Source organism: Peromyscus maniculatus, chromosome 4 (assembly GCF_049852395.1).
Source record: "Peromyscus maniculatus bairdii isolate BWxNUB_F1_BW_parent chromosome 4, HU_Pman_BW_mat_3.1, whole genome shotgun sequence".
NCBI lineage: Eukaryota > Metazoa > Chordata > Mammalia > Rodentia > Cricetidae > Peromyscus > Peromyscus maniculatus.
Window position 1 is genome coordinate 13,839,476 of NC_134855.1, and position 23,586 is coordinate 13,863,061.

At 41.4% G+C, this 23,586-nt stretch overlaps 1 long non-coding RNA gene across 1 annotated transcript; it reads left to right on the top strand.

The window, feature by feature from the left end:
• Nucleotides 1–360: 360 nt before the first annotated feature.
• LOC121829020 (uncharacterized) lies at nt 361–4,899 on the top strand. Its single transcript, XR_013050300.1, has 5 exons — nt 361–418; nt 1,816–1,949; nt 2,802–2,903; nt 4,490–4,591; nt 4,703–4,899. It is a non-coding gene; the product is annotated as an uncharacterized LOC121829020 (long non-coding RNA).
• Nucleotides 4,900–23,586: the final 18,687 nt, after the last annotated feature.

Below are 23,586 nucleotides of genomic sequence, written 5' to 3' on the forward strand. Positions count from 1 at the left end.
AAGTGTTGTGGCACATTTTAACAGGAATAGAGCCAGGCATGGGAAGGTTGAGAACATGGGAGCTCTTGTTATCCTCCGGCTCTGGGTTCTCAGGTGTCACTTCCCACTCTGATGACATTCTGCCTCCTACAAGGTTTCCTGAGAATGAGTGAAAGCACAGGCAGGTGGCTATTTACCAGAATTAGCGCCATGTATTCATGAGGTCCAAACAAAACAGAGCAACCAGCCTATAGCATGGATGGAGGCTTTGTGCAAATGTGGTGCCACCCAGTGCAGGATATAAATGCTGCAGCAAGGCCAGGAGCACAGAGGCATCATGGTGACCATGCAGCTGCTCCTGCTGACTGTGGCTCTGACCCTGCCCTCTGTGGAACAATCATCCTACAGGAATTTTCAATATGATGTCACTATTGATGAGGTGAGAGTGCTGGGCAGACAGAATGTGTACAGTTGGTTCCGATGGATTGAGTGAGAGTTTCTGGGCTGCTGATGAGAGCTGAAAGTGCACATCACTGAGAAGCTCTGTTTTTTTGACTCACTGTCCATCCTCCATCATGGCTTTCCTTGAGATCTGACATCAGGGATACCCAGATGCCAAATGGTGATTTGAGGATGCCTCTGTCTCATCATATGCCACAGAAACCCACTGCTTCCTCTGTCAGCCTGCAGTCTTCTAAAGCCTTCTAGAAATTCTACAGAAATGACTCTTTCCAGAGTTTCTATTTCTCAATGAAAGCCTCATGCAGGATGATGTATACAATGCAGGGCTGCTGTCTGCAGAGGGCTGAGTACTGCTGGGTAAAAGAATGGCTGGAGGGACTTCCTAAGATGTTTTGATGTTTAAATTGATGATGTGTTTTGAGAAGATAAGAGACTCTGGAGATGATCAGGTTTCCTCCCATACCCTGTCACTGATGGATAAAGATGCCCTTGTGGCTTCCCAATCTTCCATGGCCTCCTCATGGAAACTCAGTTGATGTGAAGGCAAGCACTCCCCATGGATGAAGCTGGTATCTGTGTACCCTGCCTCTCTCTGACAACAACAGCTTAATCTGGACCGACACTCCCTCTCAGTCTTAGAATGAAAGAATTGGACAACACTAGATCATGCTCTTAGCCTGGTGCTGTTTGGGATTTTTCTCTGTTGTTTATGTGGGATGTGTGCAGAAACCCTAGAATCAATCTGTAGCCTAAAGATTTCCTATGTCCCAGCCTGCCAGTGGTCGGGACAATTCTTTCCCACATGCATCCCCTAGTAAACACACAGAGGCTTATATTAATTATAACTGCATGACCATGGCTCAAGCCTTTTGCTAGCTAGCTCTGTATCTAAAATTAGCACATAACTATTAATCTATGCATCACCATATGTTCTGTGGCTTTATATGTGTCACATTACATGTTGCTCCCTAGGCAGCTCACTGGTATCCCTCCCTACCTTCTTCCTATCTCTCTCTTTGAATTTCCTACCTGCCTCTAAGCTGTCTTGCCATAGGCCAAACAGCTTTATTTATCAACCAATTAGAGCAACACATATTCGCAGTGTACAGAAAGACATTCTACAGCATCAGTCTGTCCCAGGAATGATATCTTCCACTCAAGGTCCCAGGACTATCTTGCCTACTCATGACAGAGAGGGGCTAACCATGACTAGGGCTCTTTTTGATGCTTCAATATATCATGTCCCTTCAAATGGTACAGGGACCTTACCCCAGGCTCTTGCTTCATCTCCTCCCATCTCAATTACTTCCTAGAACCACTTTGCTTAGCTTCCCCTTTCCATGCTTCCCCCTAATGGGTGGCTTTGCTCTCTAGCTTCTAGGAAAGTGGTACATAGTTGCCTGGGTAGGAAATGTGCCTATTCCTGAAAAGAAGAAGTTCAGCCCACTGCCACCCTTCACATTCGTCAAGAACATTATTGGAAAGTTGGAGTTCAGGATGAACATCTCGTGAGTACCTGCCCTCAGAGAGCCCTCTCTGCATGCAGCTGTATGGACTCACCACACTAACCATGTACATGCCCCAGACATCAGCTGGGCACTCAATATCAACATGGAATCCTCTTGTGTTGTCTGGATAATGGTTCAGGTGACTTTCGTAAGCACAGGAGAGATGTTCACAGGACACCAGATTCAAACAGAAGGTCCACTGCATAATATGCTATTCTCCTGTGACACTCCTGGAAGACTGAAGCTTTTCTTCCCTGTACTCCTGGAGCCAGTGTAGATGCTGTGCTTATTTCTGTGCAGGCTTAGAACCTCAGACCCCTCAAGATTTCACTGAGTTCCTTGTGCAGTGAGGAACCAGGGGTAGTGACAGCAGGTGCAGGAATCTGTCTTCGGGGGGGATACCTTTGGAGACGAAGTAGCAGAATAAGGGAAGGACTTGGCCTCCTGGGGAAAATAGATTGGGCTGGCAGGTATACTGTTCAGAACTGGGAAGACAGGCTGTCTTCAGATATGTACCATCTTGCTGTTGCTCCCATCTGCTGTGATGTAGAGCACACAAGAGGTTGTGGAAAGCCATGAACTGATGCTAGTCTAGCTGGTATATGTATCAGAAGGAGGGTTGGGGGTGTGTAGCTCAAATATAGCAACAGCAAGGACAGGGCTGATATCATGGAGAAGGCCATGCTTATGTCCTGTGTTACAGAAAACCCACTGGGTGTACTGAGATCAAGATCTGTATGGATAAAATTAGACATGAACCTGGTGTCTTCAAGATCTGTGAGTGCTTGGGTTTATGTTACTCCTTTTCTGGTGCCATTGCCCTTCAGCTACTTGATTTATTTTTCTCTACAGGGCCAGATCACCGCATCAAATTTGTGTTTGTGCGTGGCAAGGACTTTGCTATTGCCCTTTATGTGAACAATCAAAATAAGAAGATTATGACAATGCTCATGGGTACGTCTCACCCTGCCTAAGGTTGTGAGAGATGAGCATGGTTTTGGGGGGCAGTGTGTACAGAGTGAATCACAATCTCAGGCTCTCATGCTCTAGTCTCCAACTTGAGGTCTTTTCTGAGATGCTTGGGGTATTTGAGGGAGGGGATTGTAAGCTCTTGATGTGTCTTCAGCCCTCTCCAGATGGCTACTGAAACACTAGGCTCACAACCACACCCCACACACTGAGCCCTAGCTCCTCCCTTCCTTTCTCTGTCAGCCTTTTTCTCATCCTGTTCAAAGAAGAGATCTGCTTGGAATCATTTCCCATGGCGACACTGAGAATCATTTGGAGACAATGAGCTCTTGTCATGGTAACAGGTCCTGATCTGACAACCAGTCTGTGGAGGACAGAGTTGTACTCAACTCCTGTTGTACATAAATTGCCCCACTCTATCCAGACAGATACGAGGTACTGGAATCCACATTTATCATAACATCAAAAGAGAAGTGAGAGATAAATTGCTGAAGTAAGGTTTCATGTATAGTTTTAGTCAGTGCTAAGTAGAGAAAAATATTTTGTTATTCTCTTCTTCCTTCAGATTGTTTAAAATGCAAAGAGAAGCTTGAACAAGGCTTAGGAAGTCTCAGTGGTTAAGAGTTCTTGTTCTGCAAACATGAAGACCTGAATCTATGTCACAAGAGTTCACATAAATAGCTAGACATGGCTGAGCATGTCTGCAACCATTATTATGGAAGAGACAATGGGTCCTCAGAGTTGGCTAAGCAGACAATCAAGCCACATTGATGAAGGTCCAGATCAGTGAGTGACTGTGTCTCAAGGAAACAATGTTGAGAGCTGTGGAGGAAGATGATTGACATCCTACTCTGGTAACCATGGTTGCAAACAGACACACCAAACCATCCACCATTTATAAACACACACACACATACACACACACACACACACACACACACACACACACACACACACACACGCCAGTTGGGAGCAAAAACAGGACTTAGGCATGTGTTTATTTCCTCAAGAGAGATTTTCAGTCACATTCTGGGGAATGGAGGTGTCCTGATCAAGCATTCCATGTTGTGTCTCTTCTAGACATTAAAGTACACATGAAAAGAACTTGGGTCCAAAATTACCAGTGTTGGGTGGAAACCTAACCTCCACCATCCACCATCACCAAGCACTTAGATCTCCAATTCTGGCAGCACATTTCTAGCCTCTGCTTGAATTCTCCAGTAGCTCTTCTCTTATGATGCTTCTGAACATCAGGTGGTACTGTGCTTCCTCCCTCTCTCTAGATCAGCCTGAACACCCACAGTCCTCAACCAGTAGTCTCTGCACACAGGAATTCCAACAATGGCCTAGGAGTCCCTCAGCCTAGACATGGAGACTCTACATATACCTACAGCTGTCCTTTGGGACTGCTTGCACCTGGTCCTCCTCCTGCTCATGAATATTCAGCTGGAGATTCTCTCTATGGCTTGAAATCTCTCAGTTCCCAGAATAAATAATGGAATGATATGTGTGTTAACTGTCTATAGTAAGAGATTTTCCACCTTCTTGTCCCATACCCATGTGTCCTGCAGGTCGCAATATGGCTCCAAAGCGAACAATACTATTGGATTTTGAAGACGTTGTTGTAAATGCTGGGATGAAAAGAACAGACATCATCCATCGTAGATGTGATGGTAATGAGATTAATATTTTGCTTATTTCTATTTCCCTCCTATTCATGACTTTCCTGTAAGACAATGACCATACCAACACCACTCTGAGACAACTATCTCTGTTTTTAATAGATTCCTGTGAGCTGTCCAGAGAAATTTAGTGCACGGAGAAGTACCACAGAGTCTGCACAGGACCTTGAATCTGGGACCACTGCACTTATCCTGTCATACTATAAATACAATCCTAGGTGCCAAGAGAAGGCAGACCATACATCCACACCCCATCAAGTCTCAGCTTTCAGTAAAAGTAGTAAATATTTTCTTCTGTATGTGTCACATGTGATCAAATGATGCCTGGATTTGTTTTACTCATGTGTAAGAAGCCAAACATTCCTGAACTTGATCACCAGCACTCATGGGTCCCTATAAATGCATACATGTCATGCATGGCCCTGAGGCCATGGTGCTCAGCTTCGGCAGACAGAACATCTAGAGAGAGAGACAGGATAGGAACATGCATTATGGCTAGTGAGGTTGGGAGAGGGTTATTACAGTCACAGGCAAGCTGGTGTAGGTCAGCTAGTGTGAGTCAGTTTAACAACATTATATTCTGGTGCCTAATGTTGGATTTTTGCCCTGTTGTGAGGGCCATCGAGGAGGTAGCATGGACTCTGTAAATTTGAAATACAGGGCTTGCAGGCAAGGCCTTGACTGTCTCTAGCAATTCGGTAACCTGGGATTGAGGTCACCAGAAGCAGAAAGGTCCAGACACAGAACTCCAGGTACAGAGGAAGTCAAACACAAGCATACTTCTCCTCAAGCCCAGATAAAAAGAAAGGGAAAATTTACCCCATATCTCCACTTCAGTTCCAATAAACAATCTTCTTTTGCACACTACATATCTTTTCTTGGGGAAAGATATTCATATAAAATGCAGAAATCCTCTTTCTGCTGTCTTCCCAAATTCAGGGAAGGAGGTGGTTTACTGTAATGACTCAGGTCCCCCTGGGTTCACCCTCTGCATGTGGTTCCTGAAGGTCAGGCTACTATGACCATGAAACATGTGCAGTGAAGTCAGCCCATCTGGCTCTCGCCCTTGTGTATGCCAGCAATTGACTGTCATATGAATTTGTGAATTAGTGGATTTGTGCCCTGAATAAGGTATAGAAGAGAGGACCTCAGAAGACGCAGTGATAGCTCAGGATGATCATGTCCATGGATCAGGATGAAGGATGAATCCTCTTCATGGAGTCACAGAAAGGGTATCTATTGTGCCTTCCACCTGTCTTACACTGAACTTCTGGGACAGAAAAATAGCAGGGTGCTCCTGAGACCCAGTAAGTCTGGTTTTGTTAATCAACAAACATCTTCTCACATCTGATTATCACATACAAAAGAATGGAGTACAGTTCCACTGAAAAGCAACTAGAGGAACCAAAGAGTAATTTGATTGTATAATGATCAAGGGTGAAGGGGTGTTTACAGGGGCATGACTGACCTATAAGAAGCCACATCACTGAAACAACTCACTGGGGCATGAATGACAAACTATAGACAGCAGTATAGATGGAGCTTTCTTCAGTTAGCCTTTTGTGTATTCCAAGATGAGAACATGTGTAGTTTGTACAGTTACATGCATTGTGGAAGGAGGTCTAGTAGGGATTGGATGGAACCTCACCTGAAGGTGTAAGGACCCACCACAAGCTTATTTGAGGGAACATATATAGACCTGATTTCAATGGTGTTTTGATTATCATAGCTGCTAATAGAAGATGGTTTGTCGTGTAATGCTTGGAAGACCGAGTTCTACAAACAGGCCAGGTCAGGAGTTTACACAGTCACCTACAGTGTGTGAATGTGTTGGGAATCATCATTTCTGTGGATCCCTGGTGACACCATTTCCATGGAAACTCAAATCCCCTCTGTACCATACATCTTGGATAAGACAAGTGATGCTTGACTTTCTTTAGCTATGCAGACCATAAGTGGTAAGAATTACTGGTGTCTGTGATATTTGTGCACACTTGGCCCACTATGAGGCCTTGCTGGCATTGCTCAATCAACAGAGTATAGGATGAGATTTAGACACTTGACACAATGGACTCCATTCAGAGTACTCCAAAAGAGGAGAGTTGGACAGATAACTGTTCCCTGATGGTGTTTATCCTAGCTTAGAAGCAGAAACACATTCAAATAAATAGTGTTATGGTTTTGGGGCTGTGACAACTGCCAGGAGAACATTCCTGGATCAGGGTGTTTTGCAAGTGAGATGGTATTTTGTGGTCATGCCCACAATGACCTCAGGAAATGTGAGGCAGAGTTATTCTTGACTAGAGACCCAAATGTAGAAAGCAGCTCAGAAATCTGGCCACAGGGAACCTTGCTTCTGGGATATGGTAGAGGTGATCTGGGTCTTATTGGCATTAGATATATATTTTGTTTTTATGGGCTTCATGGGAGCTGACCAATTATGGATGCTCCAGCTCACAGTGGATCTTGTTCTAGTGTATTAGAGTTGTGTGTGGGCCCAGAATGTGAGAGTAGTGTTGAGACTCTATAGATTTTATGTAAATTGTTCTGGAATTAATAAAAACTTGGCAATCAGAAATTGAGATATAAACCTGATAAATCTAAGGAACAGCAGAAGAGCGATCAGCTGACCTTACGCTCCATGTTTTAAGTATCCAAATGCCTTAGAAGACTCTCCTCAGCCTTTCCTTTTCTCTTCCTGTTGCTCTCTCTCTCCAACTTCCTCAGTCTTCCAACAAATCTATGGCTAATCTTGGTCAGCCAGTCACTGAATTTATTGGGACAGCAGGATGGAAGTTTGAACAATTATCCCACAACATTTCCTCATTTTTGTCTGAATGAAAGGGAAGTGTTTTAGCTCTAATATAGTAAAATTGTATACAATAAGAACAATTATCAAGTAAAAATACATCCATAATGTCCAGTCCATTAGTATTTGGACAATACAAAGAAAATATTCTGTTATTTATCCTATCTTGGTGAATCCAAAGTTTTGTATCTGAATTACTTTCTATCAAAACTATCAAAACTATGCCTATAACTGTCTGATCTTCAACCCCATCAGAGGCCCAAAAAAGTTATACTATTATCTGATTAAATAGAATGTTGTTGTTGAAATCTAACTTTAAACCATGGTGGTCTGATAGAATACAGGAGGTTATTCCAATTGTTTTGTATCTGTTGAGATTTGCTTTGTGGCCAAGTATGTGGTCGATTTTAGAGAAAGTTTCATGGGGTGCTGAGAAGAAGGTATATTCTTTTTTGTTAGGATGGAATGTTCTATAGATATCTATTAGGTCCAATTGGGTCATGACATCAGTTAAGTCCTTTATTTCTCTGTTAAGTTTCGATTTGGGAGATCTGTCCAGTGGTGAAAGTGGGGTGTTGAGATCTCCCACTATTAATGTGTGGGGTTTTATATGTGGTTTAGGCTTTAGTAATGTTTCTTTTACATATGTGGGTGCCCTTGAGTTTGGGGCATAAATGTTCATAATTGAAACTTCATCTTGGTGGATATTTCCTGTGATGAGTATGTAATGCCCTTCTTGATCTCTTTTGATTGATTTTAGTTTGAAGTCTATTTTGTTGGACGTCAGGATGGCTACACCCGCTTTTTTCTTAAGACCATTTGATTGGAAAGTCTTTTCCCAGCCTTTTATTCTTAGGTAGTGTCTGTCTTTGAATTTGAGATGTGTTTCTTGTACCATAGTACCTTCCTGCTGCACATACCTTTGTACCATTGGAGCTATAATCATCGCTCAGACTCATATGCCAGCCTGAGACAATCTAAAACCTTACTCTTTAGGATTGCTACCCTATGGATTTTTATTTACATGTGTAAGAGTGAGCCTATGTGAATTTCTGTACATCACATGAATTTAAGAGCCTGCAGAGGCCAGAAGATGTCATTGGATTCCCTAGAACTGAAACTACAGGTGGTTGTGAGCCATACTGTGGGTACTGGGAAATAAATCTAGGTCCTCTGCAAGAGCAGCAAGGACACTTAACTGATTGGCCATCTCTCCAGACTTAGCTTATGATTCTGTACCATTGCTGATTCTGTGTACATGTCTGCCTGTGTACATATGTACACACACAGGCTTTCTTGCTTTCTTCCTGTGTTTGACCCATCATTGCTGTGCATATGGGCAGAGGTTAGTACACACCTTGATAAGGAGGTAACACATCTTTAAGGACCTGCTTTGATAGACACACAGTAGGTTCCTACTTTTCTTTTTTTCCAAGATGAATCTAGGGCTCAGCAACCCACCCTGAGCATAAGGTGGATCCCTGACACTGGAGTACAAGACTCTCTAGTTCCAGTGTCCTCATCTGTGTCAATGAACATATTAGTCAGATAGATGACAACACAGTGTATTTAGGAGTGCTCTATTCCTGCTCTACTCACTCTCAGGGGCTCGTGATATTAGAGTCTGTACCCTTTACTCAGACTCATGTTCTTGCCAGGAGAAAGATGCAAGGTGGTTGCTTGGGGCAGTAGCCCTTACCATCACCCTCTGGTCCATGAGCATCCTTTAAAATCTTTCAACACTGATGACATTTTATTTGTGCCACTGCAGACCTGGCCATAGTGAATGGGCAGCAAGGGACTGGGCAGTCCTTACCAAGTTATCCAAACATCCTGGACTGATTAATATGAAGGACAGCTGAGTTGGACCCCAGCACAGCCTTCGTAGAATGTTGGATGTCCTGTTGGACATCTTTGACTGCAGACCAAAAGTTCCTGATCCTCAGCCTTATCATTATTGCTGTCCTGCAGATCAGTCTTTCCTGAGATTGGAAGATATCTTAGTCAGTGTTCTATTGCTGTGAAGAGACACAGTGCCTATGGAAATTCTTATAAAAGAAAGCATTCAGTTGGGGCTGGCTTAAAGTTTCAGAGGTTTAATCCATTGGCTTTGTGGTGGGAAACATAGAAACTTGCAGTCAGACATAGTGCTGGAGAAATAACTGATAGTTCTACATTCATATCTGTAGGCGCCAGGAAGACATAGAGACTTTGGGCTTTGCAAGGGCTTTTGAAACCCAAAGCCCATCTCTAGTGACACACTTTCTCCAACAAGTGTAGTGGGTAGCTATTCCAGCTTTGACCTGGAAGTTCCAACCCCCATATAGGCTTCGGTAATGGTCACACCTACAAGGTGGGGCTGAGAGAGGACCCCTGAAGACCCAAGATCCAGATGTGCAGGCTCTCTTGGTTCCTGGACCCTGGACGCTGGAGGAAGACTGAGCAGAGTTCTCCAGAGAACAATATCAGACTACACCTTTCCCAGACCCTGTAGCCTATCCCTTCACTTGTAAGTTACCCCACAAAGTAAAACTCCCTTTTAACTATGTGGAGTGGCCTTAATAATTTCACCAGTGTTAAACAAGGGCACAACTCTGATTTTTTTCAAATACTTCCAATCCCTGACAACCTGGTAGTTAACTTATGAGCCTTTGGAGGCCACTTTTATTCATGAAGATGAACACAATGTGAGGATCAGATGAGCAGAGGATGCAGGGGGCTTGATGGAGATAGAACATCTGAGGTTGTTGTTTAGAAGCCCCATTTCTCATTCTCATCCTCTTCCTTCTCCTCCACCATACCCTTCCTCATTCTTTTCAGGAGACCCTCATTTAACAGTTAGGCCTTGAAAACGTCTTCCCTAAGAGAATTTCAGACACTACACAGGGTGCTTAGGCAGGTGGTTTGGTTAGAGAGAGGATGGAGGAGGTGGGGTCCAGAATATTTCACTGTTCCCTGGAAGTGCAGGATCCTATTGTCATAGAAATGGGTAGTAAAACCCTCACAGATAGATTGCACAATGGTTTATTAACTTTAAATTTTTAAATGCAACTGAGAAAGGAATGATAGCTGTGTGAACCATCCTGTATACTTAAAAGATGTGTTGATCTCAGAATGGAAACCAGGATATGTGTTACAGTGAAAAACTACAGAAAACCTACAATCTCATGGAAACTGAATAATGCTCAACTGAATCACCAATGGGTTAAGGAAGAAATAAAGAAATTAAAGACTTCCTAGAGATCAACGAAAATGAAGACACCACATACCCAAACTTATGGAACACTATGAAAGCAGTGCTAAAAGGGAAATTCATAGCACTAAATGCCCACATAAAGAAGTTGGAGAAATCTCACACTAGTGACTTAACAGCACACCTGAAAGCTCTAGAACAAGAAGAAGCAAAGTCTCCCAGGAAGAATAGATGCCAGGAAATTATCAAAGTGAGAGGTGAAATTAATAAAATAGAAACTAAGAGAATACAAAAAATTAATGAAACAAAGAGTTGGTTCTTTGAGAAAATCAACAAGATAGACAAGCCCTTATCCAAACTAACCAAAAGACAGAGAGAGAGAGAATCCAAATCAACAAAATCAGAAATGAAAAGGGGGACATAACAACAGACATTGAGGAAATCCAGAGAACTATCAGGTCATATTTCAAAAACCTCTACTTCACAAAACTGGAAAACCTAAAAGAAATGGACAATTTTCTAGTTAGGTACCACATACCTAAGTTAAATCAAGGCCAGATAAACTATTTAAATAGTCCAATAACCCCTAAGGAAATAGAAACAGTCATTAAAAGTCTCCCAACCAAAAAAAAAGCACAGGACCAGATGGTTTCAGCGCAGAATTCTACCAGATCTTCAAAGAAGAGTTAATACCAATACTCTCTAAATTGTTCCACATAATAGAAACAGAAGGCACATTACCAAAGTCCTTCTATGAGGCTACAATTACCCTGATTCCTACACCATATTTGTTTTAATGAAGATATGTATGTTACCTTTGAAAGTTTGTGTTTCAGAGCAAGGAGACCAGATACCAGTAAAAGAGGGTGGCCCAGGTGATTAAATTATTGTACCTATGCAACTCATTTAACAATATAATGTTAATGGGACCAGACATCAATAAAAAAAGCGTGGCCCAGGTTTCTACTTATACAACTCATTTAATAATGTAGTGTAAATTTCTAGTCCTTAAAAGTTATTATTACAAACTATTTAGGATAGTAAAGAAATACAGGTTATTAGTTAGTCACCTTTAACAATCAAACTTGTAGTCATGTTAAGTATATTTTCAAGGTCAAATGAAGATATATTTTAGATAGATAGATGATCTTCAAACACTTCAAAGACCTATAGAATATGACATTTAACATGTTTTGTTAACATAGAACTTTTCATTACAATGAGACAGTTCTGCTTTTAGCAGCACCAATTTACTTCAGAGAAGATGATAGGCATGGAAGAAACTCCATATGGATTTTGCTTTCAATGAGGCAAAACCTGCCATTTGGACAAGAAAATGCTCTTATCTTGACTGCCGACAGTATGCTGTACAAACTGGACAAGTAGGATACACATACTAAAGAAAGACTGTTGAACTTTGCCAAAATAAGGCAAGAAATCTTTCAAATTCCTGTTCATAGAAAAATCTCACAGGCATTCTGCAGGTACACAGGAAAGTGACTGCTGACCTTTGCCAAAACAAGGAGTGTTTTGAGGTTCATCAAAATTCCTGCTTCATAAAAATATGTGTCAGATATTCTTGGCCTGTAGGCAAAAGATGGTTACCCAACATTACAGAGGAGACTTGGGTGACTGTCCAGGAAGCCAGCTGTTTCTGTCATTTCTTTTAGTTTGGAAGTTAATTGCTCTGCATTTCTTGTTTACTAAAGTAATATTATATTCTTCTGAGATCTTTGATGGAGTTGAATACTAGATAGTCATAGTTATAGTTTTTCTTAGTTATGATAGAAGGTAAATTAGGCACAGAAATTTGGACTCATTAAGACAGGATGATTGATGAAGTATTTTCTCCAAATATGCCAAATACAAATGGATTGGACAATTGTAAATGTAACTCTTACCTGATAATTGTTCTTATTGTTTATAATTTTATTATGTTAGAGTTAAAACTTTTTTATTTAAACAAAAATGGGGAAATGTTGAGGAATAATCTTTTTGTACACTGTGAAGATCTGTTATTCAGATTGATTTAATAAAAAGGTGAATGGTCATTAGCTAGTCATAATTTTAAGGGCAGAGAGCATGCTGGGAAGAAGAAGGACAAAGACAAGGGAAGTTTCCAGCTAGAGACAGAGGAAACAGGAAAACAGCATGGTTAGTACGGAGTAAAGGTAATAAAGCCATGAGATAGAAAGTAAATTAATAGAAATGGGTTAATTTAAGCTGTAAGAACTAGTGTGGTAATTTGAATGTATTTGGCCCCCATAAGCTCATAGGGAGTGGCACTATTATGAAGTGTGGTCTTGTTGCAGGAGGCTGGACCTTGAGGCTGGAGGGCACATCTTTAATCTGGGCCCCACCTTCTGTTGGAAGTGTGTCTCTGTGGAAGTTGGCTTTGAGGTATTTTTCTCAAGCTTCACTCAGTGTGATATTCAGTTGACTTCCTGTTGCCTGCAAGATATAGGACACTCAGCTATTTCTCCAGCACCATAACTACCTGTATGCTGCCATGCTTCCCATCATGATGAATTGAGTTTCTGAACTGTAAGCAAGCCCCCTCAACTAAATGTTTTCTTTGTAAGAGTTGCCATGGTCATGGTGGCTCCTCACAGCAATAGTCAGCCTAACTAAGACATAAGTTTGTACCAGGGACTAGGGTATTGCTGTGATAGGCCTGACCATGCTTTTGTTTGGAGTAATATGGACTTTGGTACTTTGGGTTAGGAAAGCAATGGAATTCTTTAAGCACTGCTTAATAGGAGTGCTTATAGTAGGAGCATGATAGATACTACTATTGGAGCATGAAGTGTAATGGTGTTGATAATGATTTGAAATGTTGGGAGCTGACTCAGGTTTCAGAGAAGAAATTCAGTATGTTGCTAAGTAATCATTCTTGTGATTTTTGCTAACGGAAGTCTGAAGAGTCTGCTGGAGCTAAATTGGATTTATTCTAATTAGGATTAATTCCTTGGCAGAAGAAAGCTCAAAACAGCCTAATGTAGACTCCACTGTGTGGATATTAGTAGTAACTCTAATGAATATATATAATGAAAGGAGCAAGCTAAGCAAGGAAAACTATTTGAGGGAAAAAAAGGGTACCAGAAAGTGGAATGGAGATAAACCATCTGTTCAAGGAGATAAATGGAGTAAAAATGGAATAAAGGGAGTGGTGACCTCAGGAGATGGTGACACATGCTTTTTATCCTAGCACTCCAGAGGCAGAGATAGAAGTAGGCAGATCTCTGTGAGTTCAAGTTCAGCCTGGTCTACAGAGCAAGTTTAGGACAGCTAAGCTTTGTCAGTGAGAGAGAAAGCTGATAAACATCTAATCAAATAAGTGGGCCATGTTCCAGCCCAGGAAGCTACAGAACTTGGCAGTTTGGGCAATATGATTCTGACTTTAGAGACAAGGATTCAATAAAGGGGTTATGGAATCTCCCTCCATGGCTAGGGAGTGTCAGGGGTGTCCATACATGGAGGGCCAGAGAAACCACTGCATGAAGCTGTGAATTTGAAGCCTAGAGTGCCTTGGAGATTCCAAGATGTTGGCGATACCAGAACTGAGGGACACCTGCCAAGGAGAGGTGCAGGATGGGTATGGAAACAGTCTAGGAGAAAGAAAGCCATAGTCAACAAAACTGAAAGGAGTTGGAGATATAACGTGCTTTGATGTTAGCTATGGAAACTCAGAACTTGGAGTTTACCTGATGGTTTTCAGTCTTGCTTTCATCCAGTATTTCCTCACTGTGCTCCATTTCCTCCCTTTTGGAATGTTAATGTTAGTTTTTAATTTTGATTTTACAGGGAGTTGTAGTTAAGAGATTGCCATGAGTGGCAGAACCTTTGAACTTTAAACTTTTAAATGGTGTTGAGACTGTTACAGACTAGGGGGACTTTTGAAGTTGGGCTGAATGCATTTTTGCATTATGATGGGGCTACAAGTCTATAGGGGCTAGAGAGTGGAATGTGGAGGTTTGAATGATAATGGCTTCCATGGGCTCATACATTTCAATACTTAGTCATCAGGGAGTACATTGCTTGGGATTAGAAAGTACAGACTTTTAAGAGTAGATTTGACCTTGTAGGAAGAAAAGTGTTACTGGAGGTGGCCTTTGAGGTTTCAGAATCCCAAGCCATGCCCAATGGCTCCAACTTCTTCCTGCTGCCCGTGGATCTGGATGTAAAACTTCTCCACCCCCATGGCTGCTTGTGTGCCACCATGTTTCCTGCCACTCAAATAATGGACTAACCTCTGAAACTGAAAGCAAGCCCTAATTAAACGCTCTACTTTTTGAGTTGCCATGTGGCCATGTGTCTCTTTACACTAATAAATAGAACATTGCCTAAGTCAACAACCTATTTTCAGTTGTTCTCTGCATTTTAACCAGTTGTGGATTTTTGTGGTAGTCTCCATCTGCTACAAAAAAGAAGCTTCACTTCTACTTTCACATACTGTGTATACTTGCAGTTAAATTTAGAATCTTCATGTAACAAAATATGAAAATTTATCTTTCTTTGTCTGGCTTATTGTGCTTAATATATTGATCATGACATACATCTGTTTTCCAATAAATGGCAGTTGAATTAATCTTTTTCAGTGAGTATACCTCCACTGTATTTGCATACAACACTTTTCTTATCCATTCTGCTCTTGATGGATGTCCAGCCTGGTTCCATTTTTTGTCAATTGTGAATAGTACTGCACAGACATGAATGCAATTATCTATGTGCTATACTGACTTAACCACCTTAGGTATATACCCAAGGATGATGTAGCTGAAATATATGGTACAATAATAAGGAACTGAAGAACTAGCCTGCCTCCATCTTAGGCTTAAGAGCCATCTTATAGTAAAGATAAACTAAGTTCATCCTTGTTTATGATTAAACCTCTGTTTCTCGAGGATTGGACTATGCACCAGCTGTAACCTTAACTACAAATGGTTCTGTATTACATATTCCAGGAATGGCAATCACATCCTTGTTTCAAAAAGTTGTTTATAACCTCTTGTAACCCTATCTTTGTTTCAAGAGGTTATATGACCACTTATGACTACCTTTTTTTGTTCACCTTGCAAGTATGTCTTTGTTTCAGGATGCTTATGTTCTGCTCCTGTAACCTCACCTATTTTGAATGCCAAATCTCCCATTTGAAAACCCCCTACCTCTGAGCTATAAAAACCCTGTTTTCCTCACATACAATGCTTACCACTCAAACTCTGCCTTAAGGGCAGGTTATTGTTTGATGTTGGGCCACAGGTGCCACAGTAGAGAGAGAAGCTCACCAAAAAGCCAATCCTTCATTTTCTGAAGGAGCAGAGAGGTTCAGCCATCTTGGAAAAGACTGATACCCAGCTAGCTCACTCAGTTACTTTATTCAAATATATACAAAATTAACTGGGGCTGGGAAAAGTTCCAACTACCAAAGTCATCTTGTTCTTGCTCCCCAAAAGCAGACAAGCCACACAAATCTCAGCCCCTTTTAATTATGACAAGCCATAATCAAAAGTAAAAACTCCAGATTTGCTATGAGTGTCTTAGGACCAAGGTCAATGCAGCTGCAAGCTCTCACATAGCACCAAGTACAGATTCTCCACAGAGACATTTCTTCAAGTTTAAACCATCTCAAAATAGTTTATCAGCCTGTACTAATCAACCCAAACACAGTAAAGCCTTTACTAAAACATTTCACTCAAAGCCAGACACACATACTTTACATATCACACAGGAGGCAGCCTGTGTACACAAATAAAAAAGCTTGCTTTAATTAATTTAGCCATAATGATTGGGTTGGTGGTCTTTCTCCTCCTATATTTGGAATTAACAGAAAAACCTCCTTACTGAACTCCAGGGTGGCTTTGCCATGTATATGTTCCCTCTAGCAGTGCAGAAAGAGATGTTCTCCTGCATTTTTGCCAGCTTTTGTTGTTGCTTTCTTCATACTAGCCATTCTGACTAAAGTGAGATAGACCCTTGCTATGGCTTTGCTTCACATTTTTCTAATGGTTATAGATGTTGAACCTTTTAAGTGTATTTATATGCCTTCATTCTTATCTGTTCTACTTTGTCTGTTTATTGATGGGATGAATTGTTTTGTTTGTGTTTAATTTTTTAAGTTCTTCATAGGTTCTGAATCAGTCCCCTGCCAGAGATGAAGTCAGCAAAGGCTGTCTCTCACTTGTCACTCAGCTGCTAGTTTCTTTTGTTGTGAAAATGTGTTTTAATTTAATGTAACCTATTTGTGAATAACTGCTGATATTGTGTCAGCCACTGTAGTCATTTTCCAGAGATGTCTTGCCTATGCTTGTATATTAAGGTGTTTTTCTCTGTGTTTTACCCTAGCAGTTTCTGAGTTTCAACGTCTTACATTGATGTCTTTGATGAATTCTGATTTGATTTTCATACAGGGTGAGAGACAGAGCTACTTGTCCTTCTTGTGTATGTAGATTCCAGTTTTTCTACCACCAATTGCTCCCAGCACCATCTTTCTTTCTCTGTTTGTGTTTTGATCCCATTGACAAGTACCATGAGGCTGCAGCTTCCTGCGTTTGCTATGGGGTCTTCTAGTCTTTTCCAGGTGTCTGCGTCTTCCTTTGTCTTAGAACCATGCTGTTTTCACACTGTACCTCTAGACTCTATACTGAACTTTGAAATCAGCACTGCATTACCTTCTGTATTGTCCTTTCTGCCCAGGACTGATCTGGGTCCTCAGATCTTTCGTGCTTCTACATAAACTGCAGGATCATTTTCTAGTTCTGTGAAGAATGTCCTTGGAACTTAAATGAGGGTTTCATGGAATCCACGGATCACTTTTAATATCTTAGTTGTTCCAATAATATTAACTCTGCCAAACCATGAGAATGAGAGATTGTTCTTCTCTTTGTGTTTTCTTTAATTGGGCTCTTCACTGTTCTAATTTTTATTGTACATAATTTTACTACCTTGATTAGATTTGTTTGGTTTCTTTTTTCTTAAGGCATTGTGAGTGATATTCCCTCTCTGATTTCTTTCTTGGCATGCTTTTGGTATGACCTAAACTACTATGTTTATACCTCGCTGCTTTGCTGTGTTTATCAAACATCAGTGTGTTCTGGTGGAGTCTTTAGGGTCTTTTCACTCAGGGTCATGTCACTTGGTGAGAGAGAGAAGCTGACTTACTCCTTTTTAGTTCTCACACCTTTATCTCTTTTCCATTCCTTGATGCTCTAGCTGAGACTTTAGCCCTGTAGCCAATATGAATAGATAGCGAATGCCTTTTCTTGCTCTTGAGCTTAAACACTTTCATGTCCTCTCCATTGAGTTTAATGTGCTTTTTGATGATCCAGAGCTATAAGTGTTCAGCACATAACTGCCTTTTCTGTGTCCAAAAGTTCTGATAATCTGCATTTTGATTCTCTTTGAGAAAAATTTAAATTTCTTTCCTGATTTCTTCAAAAGCTCACTGGTCATTCAGGAATGTACTAGTCTATCTTGGTGGCATTTGAATGATTTTTCTAGTTTCTCTTCAATTGATTTGTAGTTTTATTGCACTATGATCAAAAAGAGATAAGAAATTGTCTAAATCCATTTGTATTTGTTAAAATTTGCTTTTGAGATGTGATGTATTTCCGAGAAAGTTCCGTGGGTGCTGAGAAGCACACATCCTGCAGCCACTGCACAGGATGCTGGCAGGCATCTGTTTAGTGCAGTTTGACTGAACCTTGTGGGATTTCAATCTGCATGACCCGTATTCATCAAAATGGAGTGTCGGTGTTATTTAACTGCATCTTGACCCATCTGTCCACTCCTGTTGCTTAGTTTTTGTCTTAGGAAATGCCAACGCTCAATCCACATATGTGATATCCTCTTGATAACTTCTTTCCTCTATTCATAAGTAGTACTCTTCTTTTTGTCTTTATGCCTTAAAGCCTACACTATCATCTATAAACCAGTGATTCCAACTTGGTTTGACCTTGCATTTTCTCAGCACACTGACTTCTGTGCTTACACTATCTGTTTATGTGTATCATTGTCCAGTGGCATGTGTTTCTTAGAGACAACAGAGAACCAATCTTGTTTTGTACTCTCATTAGGCTAGTGTATACCGGTTTGTTGTGCTTTGTTTTAAGGACTGTCCTCACATTGTACCCTAGTCTGCTTGGGAGATCACAACAAGCTTGCTGCCTCAGACTCCCTAGTCCTGAGCTGACAGCTATGAGCCACAAACACCAGCCTTGTGTCTTTTAACTGGAGAACAAAGAACATTTACATTTAGGGTGATTATTAGATATTTGCTGGGGATTTGTTGCTGGTGGCTTTAGTGTTTGCTATTTCCTTTCTCCATGATTCATAATGGGTGTTTGCTCATTTGCTGAGCTGGACATGACTGATATTTTTCCCAGCTGACTTTTGTTCTATTCTCACAGAATTTGTTCCTTCCTGTGTTCTCATGATTGAGGCTGAACTTGCCTCTCTGGTGCTTAGGATCTTTTAAATGCCTTTGCTCTGCTTTACTTATCTCTTTCTAATCCGTTGTGAACCATCCTGCTTCCTTATCACAAGGCCCCACTGTGAGTCTCCTGCTTATCTCCCCAGCAACAGAAAGGCTTGGTAGGGATGTATTTCACTGCTGTCTGCCTACCCATAGCCAAGACTGAGGAGGGTTGTATTCCTGTCTTCTCCATCAGCCACATAAGCTAGTGCACATTTAAAATGCTCTAGGCTGGTGCTGTGGACACCCTTTCTCATCAGCCACAATTAGCTACAAAAGGGCTTTGGGCTGGGTCAATAATCTCCTTGCCCAGTATATTCTCTGATGGGGGAAATGTATGTGGCATACCAGCTGGGGGGAATAATGGTCCATCCTGAGGACCAGCTTATGGACACACACCTATGGAATCCCACTGTCAATTTTTATTTGTGCTCTTTGTCTTTTTATGATCTATATTTTAACTTCTAATTTTGTTTCACAGTTTTATTGGTCAAATTTTTTCCATCTTGATGAAATGTGATTTGTCTGTCTTTCCTTTGGCTTCTTCTCTGTCATTTATAAGCAATAACTGTAAAAGTTAATGCACAAAGAAAGCTTTTAGTTTTAGCAACATTTAGACCTGATTATCTTCTGTCAGTATTTGAGGCAGACTCTCGCTATGAATCTACACAAGAGGATCAAGACTTGCTCAGGGGTAGAACATTTGACTACAGTGTCAGTCTTAGATTCATACTGAGTTTTAGGCTGCCTCAGATATGTTAGATTCTCTCTTTTAAAAAAACCCAAGCTGCACAGCAGTGGTGGCATGCACCTTTGATCCCAAGGGGGTCAGAGTCAGGCAGATCTCAGTGAGTTCAAGGCCTGCCTGGTCTACAGAGCAAATTCCAGGACAACCAATGCAACACAAAGGAGCCCTGTCTCAGGAAAACAAAACAAACAAACAAACAAAAATACCAAACATTTTTAAATTGGAGTGAGCAAATTATATGCCATGTCAATCAATCAGTGCTAGAAAGTCATTTGACAAAATTCTGGGTGAGAACTTTCCAAAGAAAAGTCTCACACTATGTTGAAGAAGAGCTTCTACAAACTATCTGCAGCCTGTGCCATTCCTACTGTGCAAAGCTGCCCTCTCTGTAACTTCTAGGACAACTGAGGATGTCCACTTTCCCTGTATACATGTAATGCAATACAGAAGGTTCCAACTATAGATTTAAGATAAAAAGAGGAATAAAATATGTACATATTTACAGAAATAAATATACCCTTGTCCACTGGAGGCTGTCTCTTCACTCAGACTCCTGTGCCAACCTGGGACAATCTGAAAGCTGACTTCTTGGGATTACTGTATATGAATTTTTAATTATGTGCATAAGAGTAAGCCTATGTGGACTTGTGTGCACCATGTGGATCTAAAAGCCTGTGGAGATCAGAGGAAGTAATTGGGGTAAGAAAAGCAGAGAGGAGACACGATGTCAGCATAGCCTCTGTAATAGGTATTTGCAATGCTGAGAGAGCCTGGAGGCCTGCTTGTGCTTTGGTATGCTAACAAGCCCCACGGTTAGCCATCTGTCTGGAGTTTCTTTTGGACCTGACCATAGAAAGCTAAATACTATAGTGCTTCCCATCCATGCTGCAATACCCAACATGGATCTATTGGTGAGATAATTGCTGGGAATGTTGAGAAAATTCTGTGCCACATTGGCACTGATGTTTCTTTTTTATATTCTCTTAGGTTTCCAAGATCAATTGGAATTTTTCTAGTATGGTGGTGTGAAAGAAAATGGCCCCCAAAGGGTATGGCATTATTAGGAGGTATGGCCTTGTTGGAAGAACTGTGTCACTGTGGGGATGGGCTTTGAGGTCTCTTTTCTCAAGCTTCAATCTGTGTGACAGTCAGTCGACTTCCTGTTGCCTGCAAGATATAGCACTCTCACCTCCAGAACCACATCTACCTGCATCTTACCATGCTCCCATTCATGATGATAATGGACTGAATCTCTGAAACTGTAAGTGAGCTACCCTCAATTAAATGTTTTCTTTATAAGAATTGCCATGATCATGATATCTCTTCACAGCAATGGTAAACCCTAACTAAGACAGAAGTTGGTACCAGTAGTAGGTACTGCTGTTCTAGGCCAGACTATGTGTTTGTTTGGAGGAATTTGGACTTTGATACCTTGGGTTATGAAAGCAGTGGAATACTTTATGTACAACTTATAACTGCTTAATGGGTCATACTAGTAGAAGTATGGAAGACTGAGGAGGTGCTAAGAGTTATTTCAACTGTTAGGAGCTTGCTCAAGAAGACTCAGAGAAGAATTTTAATATGTTGCCTAGAGATCATTTTTGTGGTATTTTAGTGAAGAAATTGGCTATATTTTGCCCTTGTCTGAAGAGTCTACCTGAGGCTAAAGTGAAGAGTTTTGGATTAATTCCATTGACAGAAGAAATCTCAAAGCAGCCTAGTATATACCCTGTCATGTGGATATTAGTGGTAACCCTAATGAAGACATATAATGAAAGGAGCAAGCTGAGCATGAAAAAGTATTTGAGGAGAATAAAGGCACCAGAAAGTTGAATCTTCTGTTCAAGTAGATAAATGGATTAAGAAATGGAATAAAGGAAGTGGAGAACTCAGGGGATGGTGGCACATACCTTTAATACTAGCATTCTGGAAGCACAGGTAGGCAGATCTCTGAGTTCAAGACCAGCCTGGTCAATAGAGCAAGTATCAAGACAGCCAAGCTTAGGCAGTGAAAGACAGGAAGCTGGTGAAGATGTAACTGAATGAGGTGGCCATGGTCCAGGCCCAGCAAACAGTTTAACTTGGCAGCTTTGGCCACATGGTTCTGGCATTAGAGTTAAGAATAGAAGAAACAGGTTATAGAAGTTGTCTCCATGCCTAAGGACAGCAGCTGAGACCAGGCATGTGTCAAGGGTGTCCCTGAACAGAGGCCTAGAAAAGAGTCCATTGTGTGAAGCTGTGAAGTTGCAGCCAGGATTGCCTTGGAGATCCCAAAATGTCAGAGATGCCAGAGTCATGGGATACCTGCCAAGGAGAGCTGGTAACAGGGAGTGGAACCAGCCCAAGAGAAAAATGAGTGTTGTACTAAATAAATCTGAATGGAACTGGGGACTTGAAGAGTATTTCAACATCAAATGTGAAAGTGTAGAGTTTGGAGTTTGTCTGGCTGTTTTTCAGTCTTACTTTGTTCCAGTATTTCCTTGCTATGCTCCCTTCCCTGAGTTTTGGAATGGTAATGTATATCCTGTGTCATTTTATGTTCAAAGTGTGTGATCTGTTTCTTTATTTTAATTTTACAGAGAATTACAGTTAAGAGACTGCATGAGTCTCAGAAGAGACTTTGGACTTTGAAACAAGTTTGGGTTTGTTATAGACTCTGGGGACTATTGAAGTTGAACTGAATGCATTTTTGCATTATGATATAGCTGCAAGCCTTTGGGAGCCAGGAAGTAGAATGTGGCGTGTAGTAGGACAGGCCCATAGGGTTGAGGAAATTGGCTCCAACCAGTTGCCAAGCCATGCACATAATATACTCCTTAAGAATCAATCTGGAGTCTGCCTGAGGGCCTAGCAACAGGAGTTGTCAGAGTTCCTGGTCACTGTCAGAGATCCTGATCATGCTCAGCCAACCACACAGCCTGGGTGCTGGGAGGAGGGTATATAAGGCCTTCCCTGTTATTAAATAAATGAGTTTGTTATTTGTCTTCAATGGACTCCCAGTGTCTGTGCTGTTGACGATGTACCTTCTCACACCCCCACCCCCACAGGATCTGTTAGAATCCAAGCAACATCTGGTACATAAACATGGGGCTTCTGTTACTTTGTTTCTCCCAGCACAGGTTCTGATCCTCTCCCTCTCCTCACTCAGAGTGGTTGACAGCACCCCCAAGATGGTGTGTTTAAGTGAGAAGGCCCCTCAGGGTTGTGATCTTTCAGTCCCTTTGGTGGGTAAGCATTGGGACCCCCACTTCTTTCCTTCTTTTGTGTTGTCTGGCATGTTTGTCTGCCCATCCTGTTAGGAAAGTACACTTTATTTCATTTCAGTTTGCCTGGCACCTCCACATAAGGACGGACACCCCCCCCCCCCGCCAGGAGGTGGGACCAAGGCTCAGCTCCCAATCACCATCCCTTATCTAGAGACACTGTGTGGGCATATGGTCTGGCCTAAAAAAACCATGGAAGTCCCCCACTAAGCACAGGACTTAAGGTTCTGATACACATTTTCATCCCATTGAAAAGATGGGTAACCTTTTCAGCACCTCCACCACTACCCTGTCGGATATCTCCATGATATCTGATGATGAAAAGAACATACCTGTCAGTTTGGGCCCTGAGATATCTGTCCCCACAAAAACTGTCAAGGAGAATGTAGCTATCAGTTTGGGACCCTTGAAATCTGTCAAGGAGATCATAACTGTCAGTTTGGGCCCTGACAGATCTGTCAGTTTGGGTCATGAGAAATCTGTCAAGGAGAACATAGCTGTTA